Source organism: Camelus dromedarius, chromosome 22 (assembly GCF_036321535.1).
Source record: "Camelus dromedarius isolate mCamDro1 chromosome 22, mCamDro1.pat, whole genome shotgun sequence".
NCBI classification, from domain to species: Eukaryota; Metazoa; Chordata; class Mammalia; order Artiodactyla; family Camelidae; genus Camelus; species Camelus dromedarius.
The window spans coordinates 4,492,633-4,510,960 of record NC_087457.1 but is presented as its reverse complement, the minus strand read 5'-3'; the positions used below and the strand labels follow the sequence as shown (position 1 = coordinate 4,510,960).

At 41.7% G+C, this 18,328-nt stretch overlaps 1 protein-coding gene across 3 annotated transcripts in view; it reads left to right on the top strand.

Moving 5' to 3' along the window:
* The window catches only part of LOC135318885 (uncharacterized), a 174,427-nt gene that overhangs the window by 94,866 nt on the left and 61,233 nt on the right, over window positions 1-18,328 (top strand). The gene's annotated exons all lie outside the window — the stretch shown is intronic.

The following is an 18,328-nucleotide window of genomic DNA, read 5'->3' as shown; positions in this document are numbered from 1 at the left end:
TTCTGGAAATTCAGTCCCTGGATGTGACAATTACATACATCACAGGCTGCTTTCAAGTGACTCTAGAAATTCCTTCTCCTGTGGGGAATGAAAAGATGTAGAATAACTTATGTAACCAATTGTCTATCGCTGGATATGATTTCACTTCAGCTTTTCTTCCCACCATTGTAAAAAGTGCTGTGTAAATGCTCTGATGAGTACATGTTTTTGAACTGATTTTTTTTTCTAAGTGAAACGATTCCTAAAAGTGGAGTTCAGTGTGTGTGTACACACGTTTTTCAGAGTTTACATATCCATTGATATGTCATCCTCCAAAAAGTTCGCTAACAGTTTGTTCTCTCAAAGATGGACACTAGCTAGAATATCTTTTAAAAACATTTGCCAATATGATGAGCAAAAGTGCTTTTTCTTTGTTTTAGTTTGCACTTGATGACCAGAGAGGTATTGAGCATTTTTCACTCATTAGCCATCTGACTTTTAAAAAGTGAATGATCCCTTTTGTCCTTTGCACACATTTAAGTGAGGGAGCTTCTTGTTGCTTTGTGACAGCTCTTTGTATGTTATGAACATTAACCCCTTGTCTTCATCAACATGTATCACAGAGCTTTTACTTGTCATATCTTGCCTTTCATTTTGTTCAGTAGGTTTATTTTTGTTGTGGCCCAAAATAATCTTAAGATAGTAAATGTCTTCTCTTTGGGTTTTATCCTTGATTTTATTCTTAGAAATACTTTCTTATAGTGGTATATATCTCTTCTGTAGGTTTTTCTAATCTCTAAGATGGAGATGATAATAGTACTTGTTATAGAGAGGAGAAGTTGAATTAATATGAGCAAAGATTTATATTTGCTGTTATTAGTACTTTCTAATATTTACATCACTATCTGTAAATTTTCTTGTGGTCATTATGACTGGAATAGAATTTGTTTTTTCCAGGTGATTCTCTGATTGTCCCAAGACAATTATTGAGTTCATACTTGGCTCTTTGATTTGAAATCCCACCTGTAAAAAATACTTATGTATACTAGAGTCTCTTTTTGAGCTCATGGTTTATTTCTGTCAATCTTACTTTCTTATTCCAGTGCTATATCTAACATATTGTAAAAATTTATTTAATATCTGACAATGCGATTTTTTTAGATTCTTTTTTCCATCCCTAATTTTCTTGGCTAGTATTATGACTTTATTATTCCTGAAGAATACTAAAATACTTTTTTCAAGTTAAAAAAAAAAAACAGATAAGAGTTGTCATGGGATTTTTTAGTAAGTTGTGAATTATATTTCGGAGAACGTACATCTTTACAAAACTACTTTCCTCCATACAATATGTTGATGTCTCTACATTCACACCTCTTACTTTACCACTCAGTACAGTCCTGTACTTTCTCCATGTAAAACATGGGCATTGTTTTAGAGTTTATTCCAGATTATTGTTGATGTTTTTGTTAATTTTGTAAGTGAAAATTTTTTGCTATTATATATTTTAACTGTTCAAACTGACACGTAGGAAGGCAGATTCGGTTTGTAAATACTCTCTTTGTAAATTGTCATTTAAAATTGTAAGTATTAAGTACTTGTTCCAGAATCCTTTCTTTTGTGTTTTTAAAAATTTGTTTCCAAGATTCTCAAAATGGTCATAGCTAAGTAGTATAGGTGGGGAGACAGATGGAGAGAGGTAGTGTGGCTCATGTACAAACTGTGAGCAGTTTCATGGCTGCCTTTAGGCTGGAGAAGCCCCAGAAGAACCCAGGTTAGACAGGGGGTGGCTTCGTATGCACTTGAAAGCCAGCTTTCCTGCCTGTATGGTGAAGCCTTGTGGGCGTGGCAGGTAGGTGATCAAGATCCGATGAAGGTCATTGGCTGCACAGAGCGCTGTGTCTGTGAGAACTGGAGACCTCTGCCATGGGAAATGCTTGGTGCCAGGAACACTGCAGGGGAGCTGGGGAGTCTGTGTGTTAAGGATTTTCCAGTCCTGGGAGTGGGAAGATCAGACTCTGCATTCAGATCTGAGTTTGAATTCATCCTCTCTTGTTTACTGGTCCTCTGACTTTTGTCAAGTTATCTACCCACTTTGAACTCCTGTTTTCTTGTCTCTCAAAACAGGAGAATTACAACCTGCTGCTAGCATTTGTTCAGGGTATATTATCTGTGTCTACAAGATGTCACGTATAGTCACAAGCTCAGTGAGAAATAGGCTGTCGCTTCTTCTGCAACTCAGTGCTCGACAAGACATCGGGAGAAAGACAGTTCCTAATTTGTATGTTATGCCAGTAGGAACAAAATTAATGTTTCGCCTTTCCCTAGCAGTATACTTACTCCTTTGCTTCATTACCTCTCCTCCTTTCCTTTCCCTTCCTCCACCAAAAGATCCTGAGACTCTCTCAGAACACTAGATTCAAATTACTTTAAAAGTTGGGTCATTCCCTAGAAATGACAGTGACATAAAAAAATCTGTTCACATCCCAGACTTGACTGTATTTGATTTACACACACACACACACATCTGGCTACCTCTCAATTCCTGAGGGAGAAGGACCACTTTTTCTGAGTTTTCATTCACTGAGTGTGAGAGCAAAGTCTCTTAAGCAGACTTTCTCCTGGCTTCATGCATGGTTTTTTATTGGATTTCTCTGTGGCTATAGAATTATTCTCCTACTAGAAGAGAGGAAGTGGAGACATAGAGATTCTGCTTAGATATTGGTGTCATCATATTTGAGTTGGAAAGGACTTAAGACAGCATAGAGTCGTAACTTTTTATGGGTGAGAATCCATGATGGTGTAACTTGGACAAGAACCTGGGTCTCCTGACATTGTGTCCACATGGATGAAGAGGCAAATGGGTGTGGGATAGCAGGTATCTTTCTTGCTTGAGTTCCAGGGTCTTGCTAGTTTTCATTGCTCAGCTGCCTTTAGTTTATGTCCATGTGGCCTCTCATGGGAATGTCACTCTATCCTGATAGATTGAGTTTCTTATCAGCAAAAAGCTCTGGACCCACTCACATTGCCCAGAGTTTTTCTGCTGACCTGCTGACACTTTATGTAAATGAGACCTAAGAAAACTGCTGGATATAAAACCCTTATTTTTATCATTTGCCCTCGAATTCCATAGGAAAGGGGTGCTGTCTCAGGCTGTCTAAGGCTTGATCTGAACAAAGATAGGGTGATAGTTTGTGCTGCTGGACCATCACAAGTGGAATGGGATTTCCACCTTAGTTTTTAGAATCAGGCAGACGAGTTCAAATCTTGCCTTTACCAGTTAATAGCTTCGTGACGTTGAGGAAGATAGTTATCTTTTTTGTGTCCAATTTTCTTTATCTGTAAATAAGTTCAGTATTTATTTTAGGGTTTTTGTTTTAGAATTGAATGAGCTAATTGCCTCACTTATACCTAAAATACTGATTGTGTGGTTCTATGCTGGTGCCTTGGTAGTTGATTACTAAGGGAGTTGGCAATGAGAATGGGGGTGGGGGACCCCTGGATCATAGAGCTTATATTCCAGGATATGCTTGTAAAAGACTGGATGTGCAGTGGGTTTTTAGTAAATGTCTATTCTTTTCCTAATCCCCATTGATTGTATATATATATTTATACTAATATGTGAACTTTTTGTGTTGCAATTTAAATCTCTTTGTAGTATTTAAAATATGTAGCTATAACAAAAATACGTGAAATAAAATGATTTGATTTTTATTTTCCTTTCAATAATGAAAAGAAAAGAAAATAGAAAAGAAAAAGTTTTGTAGGACTAGAAATAATTTTATTTCCATGGAATCAAGCCTTTATATTAAGTTTTTTGGTTTTGTTGTTAAATGGCATGTAAAATTAATAGGTTGTGACTTCAGTGTTGATAGCTAGGTGAGTTTCTTATTATTGTTGTCTTTGATGAATTATTTTCACTAGATCATAAATGATGTGCATGCTACATATTGGAAATGAGGAAGAAGTGGAGACATACTAACGCCAATGTATTTTGTTACCGAGTCCAAACTCATTCTACTTGCCGCATGACAGGCCAATAAACTGGGAGATGAGGTGTTGGGGCAAGGAATAGTGACTTTATCTGAAAAGCTGGCAGACCCAGAAGATGTCAGACTGATTTCCTGGAGAACCCTCTTCCCCAAGTCAGAATTCATGCTCCTTTTATACTGCAAAGGGGAGGGGGTGTGGTTGGTTGTTGCAAACTTCTTGCTGTACGAATTGTTTGTCCTTGGTGTCCTTTGTCCTTGCAGCTGTCCATGTGGGTGAAATCATGGTGCCCCTGTAAAACCTTCAACAAAAATAAGGTTATTCTTTATTTTGCAACTTGAAACTCTCTACATAAGTGCAGAAGAGCTAACATCCTTAAAGATCAGAGCCCAGAGAATAGGCTCTCCTGTATATTTCAGGCTAAAGTAAACTTTCTTTCAAAAAAGGTGTAGAGCTAACTAGTCTGAGCCTAGAAAACAGGGCAAAGGATTAAAGCCAAAGGAACAGATCCAACACGGAGTCAGATTTCTTCTTTCCTATTACAATTTCTTTTTCCGTCTCATAAATAATTTTAGTAAGAAACATAAGCAATTTTGTATTTTTGCTTCTTAATAACTGATAAGTGGGCTGACTACATTTTTGTGAGCAGGGATGCTGTGCGGGCTTTGGGGTCTCAGCAAACTCTTGTTGAGGGTGGTTGACCCCGCAACATGTCTAATGCCCCCAGGAGTGTTGGTGAGGGTCCCCCCAGCCTGGGGCTCTATTCAGGAAACAGCGTATGGGCATTGACCTCTGGAGACCTCTTTTTCGGCTGCAGGAAATTTTTTCAGATACTGTGATTGAAAAATCACTCCAGCTGGGGATAATTTGGGAAAAAAGGAAGAGGAAAATTGTTTGGAGTAGAGTAGAAGAGAAATGCAGAATATCAGGGAGGCTGGGGGCTTGGCAGCTGGGCCTAGGGAGAGAGGGGAGCAGAGGTGTGGAGGGGCCCGGCTCCAGAAACAGCTCCTGCACCTGTCCCCGCACCCAAGCCACACAGCTTTTAATTGGCCTGGGCCACTCTCCTGGCTGGATGTCACCCTGGGCAGAACCTTGAGAACTGAAGTTGACAGGTAGGCAGCACTCTCCTAGGGGGTCACTGAGGACTTTGTTCAAGTCCACAGTGCCTTTTCTGGTCATGTGTCTTCACTTGCCCTTTATCTCAGGATCTGAGGAGCAGGAGCAAGGAACTCAGGGAGAGACATCTGACTGTGTTAAGAGAGGACAGACAGAGTGATACGGGAAGCGAGGACAATCGCAGCAAAGTAAAATGACTTCACAACTATTGCATCAGACCTGCAGGTGTGAGAGAGCCTGAGCCTGTCTCAGAGTGCAGGGGACAAGCAGAAAGGAATGGTAAAATTTCCACTGACAATTGAAATTTTGCAAAATAGCCTGCTACTTTTGGTTGTATCACTTGAATGAATGCAGGTGTGTTTCTGTGGGCATTTATAGGTTCACTCAACCACACCAGCCCCTCTTGCCCACATCAGGGGTGGGTTTTCTCAAGCACAGTGCCCTTCCTGCTTTGGGGGGCCACGCTGCGTGTCCTCGCCTGGGGCCGGGCTGCTGCAGGGCGCTGAGTGCCCGAGGCGCGGCCTGCGAAACACGACAGGAACACCTCTGCTCTTGACTGAGGGCCTCCTTTTCCCCCTGCAGTGTTAGAATGCCGGTGACTCAGTTAGAAGCGTGCATCCAAGCGGTTCTTCCTTGTCATCACCATCTGGAAGTGGAACCTGAATCTTCTGAATTTCTCCAGAATGTGGTTTACAATCACCTTCGACAAGTGGTTGTGTGTCCTCTTACAAGTGGAGGTTTTACTGCCGTTTTCCTGGAACTTACTCACCACTAGTCCATCTGATTTTTCTGTGCTAGGATTCAGTATGGCCTGCTAAAAATTCTGCAGTCAGATCTTGAAACCCTGATGAAGAGGATTATTTTATTTTTTATATGATAGTCTTTTACTTTCAAAATTCAGAATTTTCTGTTCATTCACTTTTTAGGGTGGATTTGGAGAAACAACTTTGCTCTTGCTGTCCTTGCGACCTGTTGCTTTATGCCTCTAACCCGTCTTCTGTCACTTTTTAGGCGGTTCTATTCGTGACCCTGTCCAGGTTTTTCATATTATAAAACATAAAGTCTGTGAAAGTACAGTTCCTTTTATTCTGAAAGCATTCCACAGATACCACTGAAATCTGGGTGTGGTTTTAAGAAGACAGAAGTATTAGAACATGTACTTGCAGGTTGCTAGTGCAAAATCCCCAAATCAAAAGTCTAGTTAAATATCTAACATCTTTCTAATCTACCTTGGATTTGTATGGATAAGTGAAGCAGTTTGCTAAGAACTCAAGACCAGGGTTAGAATACAGGCTTGTGTAGCTCAGCAGGTCCTCCAGAGGTGAAGCTCTGCCAGAGGGTGGGGCTGAGGGGAAAGGGCGGGTCCTCCCCTCCCTGAGCTGATAGTTTCATGGCAAAGACCTTCACCAGGTGAAGAACTTGGAGTTTCTTCTAAGAACAGTGGGTTTGAAAAGAGTCTTAAAAGCATGGGAGTGACAGAATCCCATTTGTGTCAAGTAGGGAAAAGTGGCTGGGGGGCCACTGGGAGACTCATGATTCCATGTGGGAAGTATTTGTGGCTTCCACCTGAGAAGTGGGACGGTCAGTGGGAAAAAGCGAAGAGATTGAAGTCATGTTAGATGGTAAAATGAAAGGATGAATGATGTCTGTGTGGGTAGGATGGAGTAAGGCCAGGGTTTTTGGGTGGATTAATACGGTAAATGATGGTCCTGCTGCCCTCTGAGGAGGGGAAGCTGCAGAGGGAGTTCTGCGGGAAAACTGATGAGTTCAGCTGTGGGTAAAATGAAAGGCTGTTAGATGTGTGGTCTGGGAGTTCAGGTGAGAGCCAGTAGTGGGTAGGGGGCAGGGGAGAGAGACCTTCAAATCATTTTACCTTGTGAATATACAAAAAAGTGTGAGTAATACACTTATGCCTCTATATTCTGGATTTAAAACCCATTAACATTTTGCTATATTGACTGCAGAGGTTCTTAATTCTTTTAATACAAATAAAATAAATAGAAGCAAAATAGTGGAGTTAATGAAAATCTTAGAGTTGACGTGTGTCCTTGTATGTATTTTGATACCTCATCTGTTTATAACCATAATCTATTAAAAGTTAAGTAGTTTAGCATAAGAGTTAAACAGAGGGACGTGACACACTGTTGGGGGTTGAAGCTGATCTTCTCGGGCAAATTATGTCGCCTCTCTGTGCCTTAGATCCATCTTCTGTGACTTCCCCCGGGCCCCTCATCACAGCTGATTTCCTAGATTAGAAGTTGGGAGGGAGGCTGCTGTAGGGAGAGAGAAGTGGCAACTGCCACGGACCATGACGAGAGAGACAAAAACAGATTAAAGCCGATAAACTGAGTACAAACAAATACCCTCCAAAGAGAAAGAATCCCAAAGTCTTTTGAGCCACTTAGCGTAAGGGAAACAAAACCACGTGGACCCAAACTTCTTGAGTATGTGAGTATTGTGGGTGGAAATGTGTCATCAGAATAGATTTGAGAAAAGGCGATTTGGTTTCCATTGATGTTTCCGGTAAGGATGGACAGCAGAAGGAAAACCCCCCCGCTTCAAAGTGAAAGCTGCTATTTTGTGTGAAACTGACCAAAGGTTGGAAAGCAGTCATCATCAGTGCTGGCAAGTGAACAGCCTTCTGGATTGGGTGGGGCACGTACTGTGACTTCCTGGTGACATGCTGGGTAGGGGCTGGGAGATGGGCAGTAGTTCTGCCTGGTGACCCGGGCATAAACCTGGGCTCTGAAGCTGCTGGTCTGACTAGCAGAACTGGGCACAAGCATTCTTAATGGGGCAGCTCGGGATGTGGCCTGGGACACCTGCCATGCTGAGGGCGAGAGGAAGGCTCCCTTGAGGGGGTGTCCTGCAGAGAGTGGAAAAATCCACCTGCAGGGACGGAAGAGCCTCTGAGCAGGGTGCCGGATACACAGGCATGACTGGCCTGAGCACGGAGGTTTCGGTGAGCCGGAAGTCATACAGTGGCCGGAGCAGCCTTTTTCCTGAGAAACTGGAGGGAAAAGATGTTGAAAAGGCAGCCTGCGGACAGACACTGTGGTGGGTTATCAGTGACCGGAAAGGACTGGTCAGGCAGGCACGAGAGAACACTGTGAGCATCCCAGATGGGGCGTCACGCTGAAGGGAGGAGCAGGGTTATATACTTTGCCACTTATTAGCTGTGTGACTTTGAGCAAGATCACCCCACCTCTCTATATATATATCTTCATCTGTAAAGTGACAGAGTGACAAGCTCGTGTCATCAGAAGGCTTAGTTTAGCTCTGATCCTCTGTGTCCAGTACTGTCAGTGCTGCCCTGCAAGGTTCTGCATTGGCTGCTCTTACCCTGAGATGGGAGGGCGTAGAGGGACATTGTAGCACACGAAGGCAGGAGGGGGGTGCTTTAAAAACAGACATGTACCCGCCTGCAGCTGCAGACCTGCAGGCAGTTTGATTGATGATTCTGGAGAGGACTTTGGAGGCCTTAGCATCGTCTTAAGACTTGCTTTTCCTTGGGGACCCGGATTGCCTTTGCAGATTAATGTTGAAGATTTGAGCTCCTGGAAAAGCTGCTTTCAGAGATGGGTATATATGTAACATATCGTCTAAAATAAAATGCTTTTATTTAATGTGTGGGACTTTGCAGCTGTTGGGAACAGCTCTTTTGGCCTGGTCACGGAGGACACTAAGGGTCAGCAGAGCATGCGGGAGGGCAAGAAGCTCGCAGTGCTGCTGCGGGGTGTTCTCCCCAGTAGGGTGCTCTGCTGAGATGACTCTTCTCTGAGTTTGGTTGCCAGATGAGCAGACAGCAAATTATTGAGTTCTGGTGGGTTTGTATAATGACAGGAAGAAAGAGGGACCCGTAGTTTTCTGGACTAGGACAAGCATTTTGTTCTTAATCCAGTGTGTTTCATTGCGGATTTGATGAGTTGTGTCTGTTCTGGATCTGATTTGGGTTAATCTGTATATTTGGAAAGGAACCGAGATGGAATTATTGCACACACCTTGTTCTTTAATGAGTCCTGTGCAAAGATACACACGGATGAAGCATACGTTTTAATTTAGTGGTGTAGGGAAGTGTTTCTGCACATTACAGGTGAAGGCAAGGCAGAATTCCTCTTCTTTGTGGGCAGGGAATTGGGTCCACCTGTTTTTTCTGTAACGGCTTCTGAGAGCAGTTTATGGTAATTAACCAGCATTGACAAATGGTGGCACACTTTGCATTTAAGAGCTGGCCGGCTGCAAACTTGTGTATTGGACAGGTGGATTTCACAGAGAAGTGATGAGGTAGATGGGAGAGAGAAGGAGCACAGGCATGGGCACCCCAGCTTCAGGTTTAAATCGGCATTTCCACACCATAGGAATTTGGAATAGAATGTAACCTCACTTAGCCTGTTGGTGAATCAGTAAAATGGGCATGATAAAATTCACTTCTTCCTGGGTTTGTTGTAAGTTGTGTCGACTGAAATAAATGTTCAGCATAAAAGTTAAGAGTTAAGTTTTATTCGGTGAGAGGACTCCAGCGGGGATGATAGCCTCTCAGATTTCTCTGAGGGACTGTTCCAAAGACTTAGGGGAGGAGCTAAGATATATAGGAGCTTTACAACAAAGACCAGGTAGTTGGAACAATAAAAGATAGCTTGTTATCTAAAGAAAACCAGATATCTCAAGTTAAAGAATTTAGTGCTTTTATATTTATGGGAGGAAGCAAACATTTGGGCTCACTGAATTCATTCATTTGACAAGCACCTAGCTATCTAGGGCCAGTATCCTGTCCTTTCTTATCCTGAGTCCCCTCAGAGGGCACCATTGTGAGTGGCTGCAGAGGCTGGGCTGCAGGCCTGTCCTCGCTGGGGGGTGGCGGCAGCCGCTGTTGACTTGGTTTCAGCATTCTTTGTTTACTGACATGGTTGCAGTATTTTCATACACATTGTAGTATTTTCGTTCACGGACTGATTAAGGATAATCTGCCAACTTGGAAAGCAACCGAGATGGAATTACTGCAGTTACCTTCTAGTTTAATATGCCGTGTGCAAAAATAAACACGGATGAAGCATATAAAAAAGATTTGGTGGTGTAGGGAAGGTGTTCTGCACACTACAGAAGAAGGCATGACAGAACTCCTCTTCTTTGTGGGCAGGGATGTGGGTCTACCTGTATTTTCTGTAGCGGTTTGGGAGAGCAGTTTATGGTAATTAACCAACATTGACAAACAGTGGCACACATTGCATTTAAGAGCTGGCCTGTGCAAACTTGTGTTTTGGACAGGTGGCTTTCATAGGCAAGTGGTCAGGTGGATTGGAGAGAGAAGTAGCCTAGGCCTGGGCTCAGATTCAGGCTTAAATAGCCATTTCCTCACCAAAGGGCCTTGGACTAGAGTGTAACTTCCCTTAACCTGTTGGTGAATCTGTGAAATGGGCATGATAATATTCATTTCTTCCTGAGTTTGTTGCATGTTGTAAACAATATTATAACACACATGAAGCACTTAACACACTGGCACTTAGCAGTGTTCACTGCGTCCGTCCGCCCCACTTAGCGTGTGTCAGAGCCGTAAAGGCAGCATGTGTCTGTTGAGGACGCACTGGTGGCCCCTTGAATATGTTGTGAATTTGGTGATTTCCTTTAATCCTTGTAACTGTATGTGCCATGGGCAGTTATTTTCTTGGACAGATGAGGAATCACAGGGTAAATAAGACTGTGTAATTTGCCCAAACTCAGACCATAATTTTGGGTGCATGGGCCTCAGTTCAGCATCGGCCCCTGGGCCTTCTGGAATCTCCGTTCAGCAGGTGTGGCCTCGCCTGTCTCCCAGCCCAGAATATCCAGCAGGCAGCAAGACATACCTGGCCCTGTGCTTTTTGAGCAAAACCCAGGAGGGGAGGCAGGTAGTAAAGGGATAAACATAAAAACAGACGACAGCAAACTGTGATCAGCTTTGAGAAGGAAAGGAACACACCTCGCTGTGCAGAGATGGGAGCTTTCCCGTCGGGGCTGCTCTGGGGGCGTTCATCTCAGCTAAACAAGCTCTGCTGCTGCACCAAGGCAGGAAGGCAGGGCGCGTGTGGCCAGGTAGACTGAGCCTCGCTGATCGTACTCATTCACCATTAAGCGGCAGCTGTCACGGGCACTTACCTTGTAGACAGATGTTGGCCATAATCATCACGCGCATTGCTTGGTAGTTGTATTGGCCCCACCTTTGAGATGAGGTCATTGAAGCTGGGGAGTTTGCTGCATGCCCTTGTATACCTCGGAAATTACCCCCACTGGTCTTTTAACCTAGACTGGTGTGGCTGTCATGTCCCATCCCTGTGAATGGCATCGCGTAGCTTCTCCCAAGTGACCCAAATGACTGACATTGATTTTCTTAATTCGTAGGAAATGGTATGTGACAATAAGAGAAAATGGTAGTCAGAAATTGTTTGGAAAACTAGAACAAAATCCAATTCTTCCCCAGCTGGGGAAGCGTACCCAGTGTCACTCACCCCACTCACTGCCTGGCATTTCCTCCCTGCCGACTCCGTGTTCAGAAGCCACTCTGAGCCTTTGAAGAACATTTTGCCTCGTGACACTGTTGACTAGGACCTGCGACAACTCTGTCCCTGGTTAACTCTCTCTTCAAAGCCATTTAAATTTTATGCAGGCACCTCAGTTCAAATGTAAGAATAGCCTCTTTAAACTTCTTGATGCAGCTCCTTAGTGAAGATATTGCGAAGGAAAACTAGCTAAAATCTGGGAGGTATGAACATAGTGACTGTAACCTCAGCAATTTGTGAAGTTCAGAATCAGATTTGTGGGAGACTCAGGAAAGGCTTAAGGTAGCAAGGGTAAAGTGAAAGGACGCAGGCTGTGAGACTGAAACATCTCGGCCCCAGCCAGCAAGGCACCTGCGTTCAGGATGGTCTGTGTGGAGAGCAGGGTCCTCACAAAGAAAGAAGAGGTGGGATGGGAGGGAGAACATTTAGGTTTTTACTGGGGAAGGAAAAAGTGGGCTGAACATTTCCTGGTTGAACAAGAGGACTGTGACATGATGTTCTTGTATTTTGGAGAGAAGGGTTTTGTGGGGACAGGCCTAGGGAGAACGCTCTGTGGCTGGGAGTCAGCACAACAGAGAACCACAGAGAACCGGGCCGACGCCAGGGCTGCTTCTGTCCCTTAGCTGGGGCCAAGAACTCCCTTCACAACCCAGTCCTGTTGATACAAGAAAACAGATGTGGGGCATGAGAAGGGCTGTGTCCCACGCATTAGTTGAGCCCCTGGGATTTGTCCCTCCAGATGTTGGTCTTTGGCTTCGTGTAGGAAATGATTCAAGAGCAGACAACTGTTGAGTAAAGGTAGATTTACTCAGAGAGATACATTGAAAGGCAAGAGAATCGCCACGAGTTGTGGGGGTTGGGTGCTCAGATTAAAAGTAGGTACACACTCCACAGAGCGTGGGCTTTCTCCGAAGAGGGAGAAAGAAGGTTGACCGCGAGGCGGCGCTGTGTTGCTTGTTTTCTTGGGCTTGGTGGTTTCATTTGCTAATAAGTAGAAGGATCAGCCTAAGGGCAAGGGGCTGGGATTCCCGGGGAGTTGGTCATTTCCCACCCTTTGACATTTTGTGGCTAGCCTTGGGACTGCCATGGTGCCTGGTGGCGTGTTATTCACCGTGTTACTAATACAATGGGTGTATAATGAAGCTCAAGCTCTGCTAGAAGTTAAATCTCTTCATCCTGAGCCTCAAGGCCTATTGGAGGTTTAATCCTTCACCATTTTGATGATAATTGCTGTGGCCTTCCTTGAATGGCTGTGCTCTGTCCCCTTCCATCCTGTCTCACTGTGATGACACAGAGAGAGCAAAGGCCAGGCCCTGCCTGTGCTCCTGCGTTTAACAGGGAGAGGGGTGGGGTGGGCTGAGGATGACTCTGAGTGGTGAGAAGGTTGTTTCAGATTTTTGCACGTGGGATATGGGGACCTTCCAGCAGCCACCGCGGATTTATCTCTCGGGCATTATCGCTTGTGTCACTCATCTTTTTCTATTTTTCTTAAAATATTTAATCTAAATTTAATATCAGGTTTTTTTAGGAAAGAAATTTCTCGTTTTCTTTACTTTGGGTCTCTTTTGGGGGGGTAGGTAATTAGGTATATTTATCTGTTAGTCGATGCCCTGGGGCTTGAACCCGGGACCCCGTGCATGCTAAGAACACGCTCTACCTCTGAGCTCTCTCGCCCGCCCCATCATCTTTTTCTTTTTGCTTTAATGTTACAGAAACCACAGGACAGCCAAGAAACAAGCACCACTCGGAGGGTTGGAGTACTCAGATTTATTATGCCGGCGGGCTCAGAGGTGCTTCTGCTCTGAAGCTCTGAGCACCTCCAAGATGTGCACATGAGGTTTTATAGGTTTAACTACAAGTATGGGGCTATTAGCTAATAAGGCTCAAACAACTAAAAGCAAGGAATCAGTACTCTGGAGCTTATCAATTTGGAACAGATCACGTTATTGACAATTGTTGACCTTGGATTTACGAGTTAGCTTGTTAGCCCAGTAAACTAACACTAAACTTCAGATTTACGAGTTAGCCCAGCAGTACTTAGATCACTAAAGCGACACTTATCACACTTAGATTTATGACTTAGCTCGTTAGCCCAGCTGAGCTTTTCCTTCACATCAGCTGCCAAGAATCTTACAGCTGAATTTCTAGTAGGCCTTTAACACTTACCCTGGCTTAATGACATCCATTTTTATGAATTTACCCCCCCCCGGTTTCATTTAATTATTGAATCTCCATTTTCTCTTCACTCTCATTTTGTCTATTTGTTGTTATGGTTTTTAAGCTGTGTTTAAAAAAATTGTTTAATTTCTCTTTTAGCAGGAGGCTGAAAGTAAATAAATATGTAAACAAACATCACACTTTAATGCTTTTATACATTCTAAGCTGTTTAGTATTTACTTAAAAACCAAATTACCTACTAAAGAGATAACATTTTTAAATTATTTTTTAATTTTTTATAAAGGTATAGCTGATTTACAATATGATATAAGTTTCTGGTGTACAATAGATGCACAATTTTTAATGTTATGCTCCATTTATAGTTATTGTAAAACATTGGCTATATTCCCTGTGTTGTAAGTTACATCCCTGTAGCGTGTTTATGTTACATGGAGCAGTTTGCATAAGAAAGTTGGTTATCGCAGAGTCTGGGGCATGGCTGTGTCTGACCCAGGGTCACCGTCACCCTGCCTGTCAGAGCCCAGGCTCTCACACCTCTCTGCAGGGGAGCGAGTGGAGGCAGCCTTCATCAGTGCTGGCACCACCCTCTGAGTGGCAGTGAAAGCAGTGACTGTCTGTGGACGTGCAAAGTGTTGTTCCAGGAGCTTTACTTGCACTTCTGCATTTAATAATTAAAGCCCTCCTTTAAAGAATCCTTTTATGTTTTTAATGAATAATACATTTTATTTTGATATTGATAGACTTCAAACCTCCGGAAAATTTACAGGAGTAGTACAGTAAACGCTTAGATACAGTTCATCTAAAAGGGCACTATTTGTCCTTTTGTGTCTGGCTTATTTTAGCATAAAGTTTCAAGGTTCATCCATATTGTAGACTGAATCAGTACTTTATTCTTTTGGTTTGATAATATCCTTTTTCTTTTTTTTCCTTATTGGTCTATTTAAAAATATTTTCATTGAAGTCTAGTCAGTTTATAATGTTGTGTCAGTTTCTTGGGTACAGCACAACAATTCAGTTATATAGGAACATACCTGAATTCATTTTCATATTATTTTTAAACATAAGTTACTATAAGATATTAAATATATTTTCCTGTGCTATACAGTATAAACTTGCTGTTTATTCTACACATAGTCAGTATCTGCAAATCTTGAAATCCCAAATTTTTCCTTCCCACACCCTCTCCCCTCTGGTAACCATAGTTTGGTTTCTATGTCTCTGTGTCTGTTTCTGTTCTGTAAATAACTTTATCTTTTTGTTTCTTTCTTTTTTGTTTTTTCTTTTTTGTTTTTCTTTAGATTCCACATGTGAGCGATGTCATATGATATTTTTCTTTCTCTTTCTGGCTTACTTCACTTAGAATGACATTCTCCAGTTCCATTCATGTTGCTGCAAATGGCATTATTTTATTATATTTTTATGGCTGAATAGTAGTCTATTTTACAATTATACTAAAACCTCTTTATCCATTCATCTGTCAGTGGATATTTAGGTTGTTTCCATGTCTTGCTATTGTAAATAGTGCTGCTGTGAACATTGGGGTGTAGGTGTCTTTTTGAATTAGGGTTCCTTCTGGATATGTGCCTAGGAGTGGGATTGCTGGGTCATATGGGAGGTCAATTTTTTGTCTTTTGAGGAACCTCTATACTGTTTTCCACAATGGCTCCACCAAACTGCATTCCCACCACAGTGTAGGAGGGTTCCCTATTCTCCACAGACTCTCCAGCATTTATTGTTTGTGAACTTCTGAATGGTGGCTATTCTGACTGGTGAGAGGTGAGACTTGATTGCAGTTTTGATTTGCATTTCTCTGATAATGATATTGAGCACTTTTTCATGTGCCTATTGGCCAATTGTATGTCTTCATTGGAGAAATGTTTCTTTAGGTCTTCTGCCCATTTTTGGATTGAATTGTTTGTTTTTCTTTCTTATTACGTGTAAATCTGTTTACATATTCTGCGAATTAAGCCCTTGTCAGTCTCATTTATTGCAAATATATTCTCCCATTCCATAGGTTTTCTTTTTGTTTTGTTTACTGTTTCCTTTGCTGTGAAAAAGCTTGTAAGATTAATTATTTCCCACTTGTATGTTTTTGCTTGTATTTCTATTGCTTGAGTAGACTGCTCTAGGAGAACATTGTTGAGATGTATGTCAGAAGTTTTGCCTATGTTTTCTTCTAAGAGTTTTATACAATCTTGTCGACATGTTTAAGTCTTTAAGCCATTTTGAATTTATTTTTTGTGTATGCATTGAGGGAGTAGTCTAACTTCATTGATTTACATGCAGCTGTCCAGTTTTCCCTACACCATTTGCTGAAGAGGCTGTCTTTACTCCATTGTATGTTCTCACATCCTTTGTCAAAGATTCAATCACCAAAAGTTTGTGGGCCTATTCTTGGTAATTTTGTTTATCCGTTGATTAATGGATGGATATTGTTTGTAACTTTGGCTACTCTGAATGATACTGCCATGAATATTGATGTGCAAGATTTTATGAGAGTATGTTTTCATTCTGTTGGCTGTACAGTTGGTCCGCCATATCTGTAGTTTCCACTTCATGGATCCAGATGGCTGTAAAGGGACTCGAACATCCTTGGATTATGTTTTCCAGGGTGGGGGGTTCCTGATCCAACCCCCCGAGGATACTGAGGGATAAATCTATATGTAGGAGTGGAATTGCTGAACCATATAACGCTAACCTTTTGAGGAAACACCATAATTCTCCAAAGAAGCTACACCATTGTCCCTTTCCACTGGCTGCATATGAGGTTTCTCTGCCTCCTGAACGACACTTATTATTGTCCATGTTTTGATTATAACCATCCTAGTGGGTGTAAAAAGCGATCTCATTTTCATTTTGATTTGGCTAGTGATGATGAGCATCTTTTCATATGCTTATTGGCCATTTGTATATCTATTTAAATCCTTGGCAAATTTAAAAATTGGGTCTATTTTCTTGTATTGTTCAGTTGTAAGCATTTGTTTTATATCCTGAATACAACTCTCTTATTAGATACATGCTTTGCAAATTTTTTCTCCTATTCTGCAGATTGTCCTTTCACTTTAGATTTTTAAACATTAAAAAAAAATTCTTTATAGTGGAGGTAATTAGATGTATTGATTTATTTTATTTTTTTTTGCTAAGCACGCACTCTATCACTTGAGATACCCCCTCCAATGTCATTTCACTTTCTTGATGATGTCCTTTGTAAGAAAAAGTTTTAATTTAGATGAAGTCCAGTTTATCTGCTTTTTTCTTCTATCACTTGTGCTCTTGGTATTGTATCTAGGAAACCAAAGCCTATCCTAGGACCACAAAAATTTATACTGTGTCTTCTTTTAAATAGTTTATACATTTAGTTTTTACGTTTCTGTCTGTGATCCATTTTGAATTAATTTTATTTGTTATATAAAATATGGGGGTCCAGATTCCAGATTCATTCTTTTCCCTGCAGATACCTTCTTTTCCCTGCAGATACCCAGGTGTCACTGCACCATTTGTTGAATAGACTCTACTTTCAATGAAGTGTTTTTGGCACCCTTGTGGAAAACTGAATGTAAATGTAAGTTTTTTCCCCCTGGGTTTTTATAGTGTCTCATAGATTTATTAATCCAAACTTATGACAGTACCATACTGACTTGAGTACTATAGCTTTTTAGTACCCTTTAAAGTGAGTCCTCCATCTTTGCTCTACTTTTTCAAGATTGTTTTGTCTGTCCTGGGCCCCTTGCACTTCCATATGTATTTTGGGATCAGTTTTTCAATTTTTGCAAAGAAGTCAGCTGGAATTTTGATAGGGATTCCACAGAATTTGTAGATCACTTTGGGGAGTCTTAACGTTTTTAACAATATTGTCTACCATTCCATGAACATGAGATTTCTTCCATATATGTAGATCTTTTAAATTTTATTTCGGTGATACTTTAAAATGTTCAATGTACAAATCTTGTAAATTTTTGTTAAATGTATCTCTCATTTAATTTTTAATGCTGTTGTAAATGGAAAGGCTGAGCTTCTTAAGGGTGGGACTACATATCAATTTGTTTATTTCTAGGATACCCACACAGCGAATACTCTAGGTTTATATTTGCTACATAAATCTATCCACAACTCTTCTGACCCCCATGTTATAAGAAACCAAGACTCACGTTAATCTACCTGAACACCTATCTGGAAGTGAGAAATGAGACCCTTGGTTGAGGCTTTGTGCAGTTGATACTGAGAGCTTATTCAGGATGGCTTCATCTTAATTTCTTTTAAACAAACCTTTTGGTGTATTTAGTCAGATACATTAAGAACATGGCCTTTTGATGTGCAGAGGAGCTAAGACTATAATTTTCAAATAATTTCGAGTGAGAGTGTTGTTCTTTAAACCTAATTTGCATCAGTCTTTGAAGATTTATGTTTCAGGAGCTTTGACTAAAGAACACCTGTCATTATTCAATAACGACAACTAAATGCTCAAGCAACATGTAAGAGTTTGAGCAAACTGCCCCCGCCCCGTAGTGCTGGTTGGCTGCAGCTGTAACTGGAGT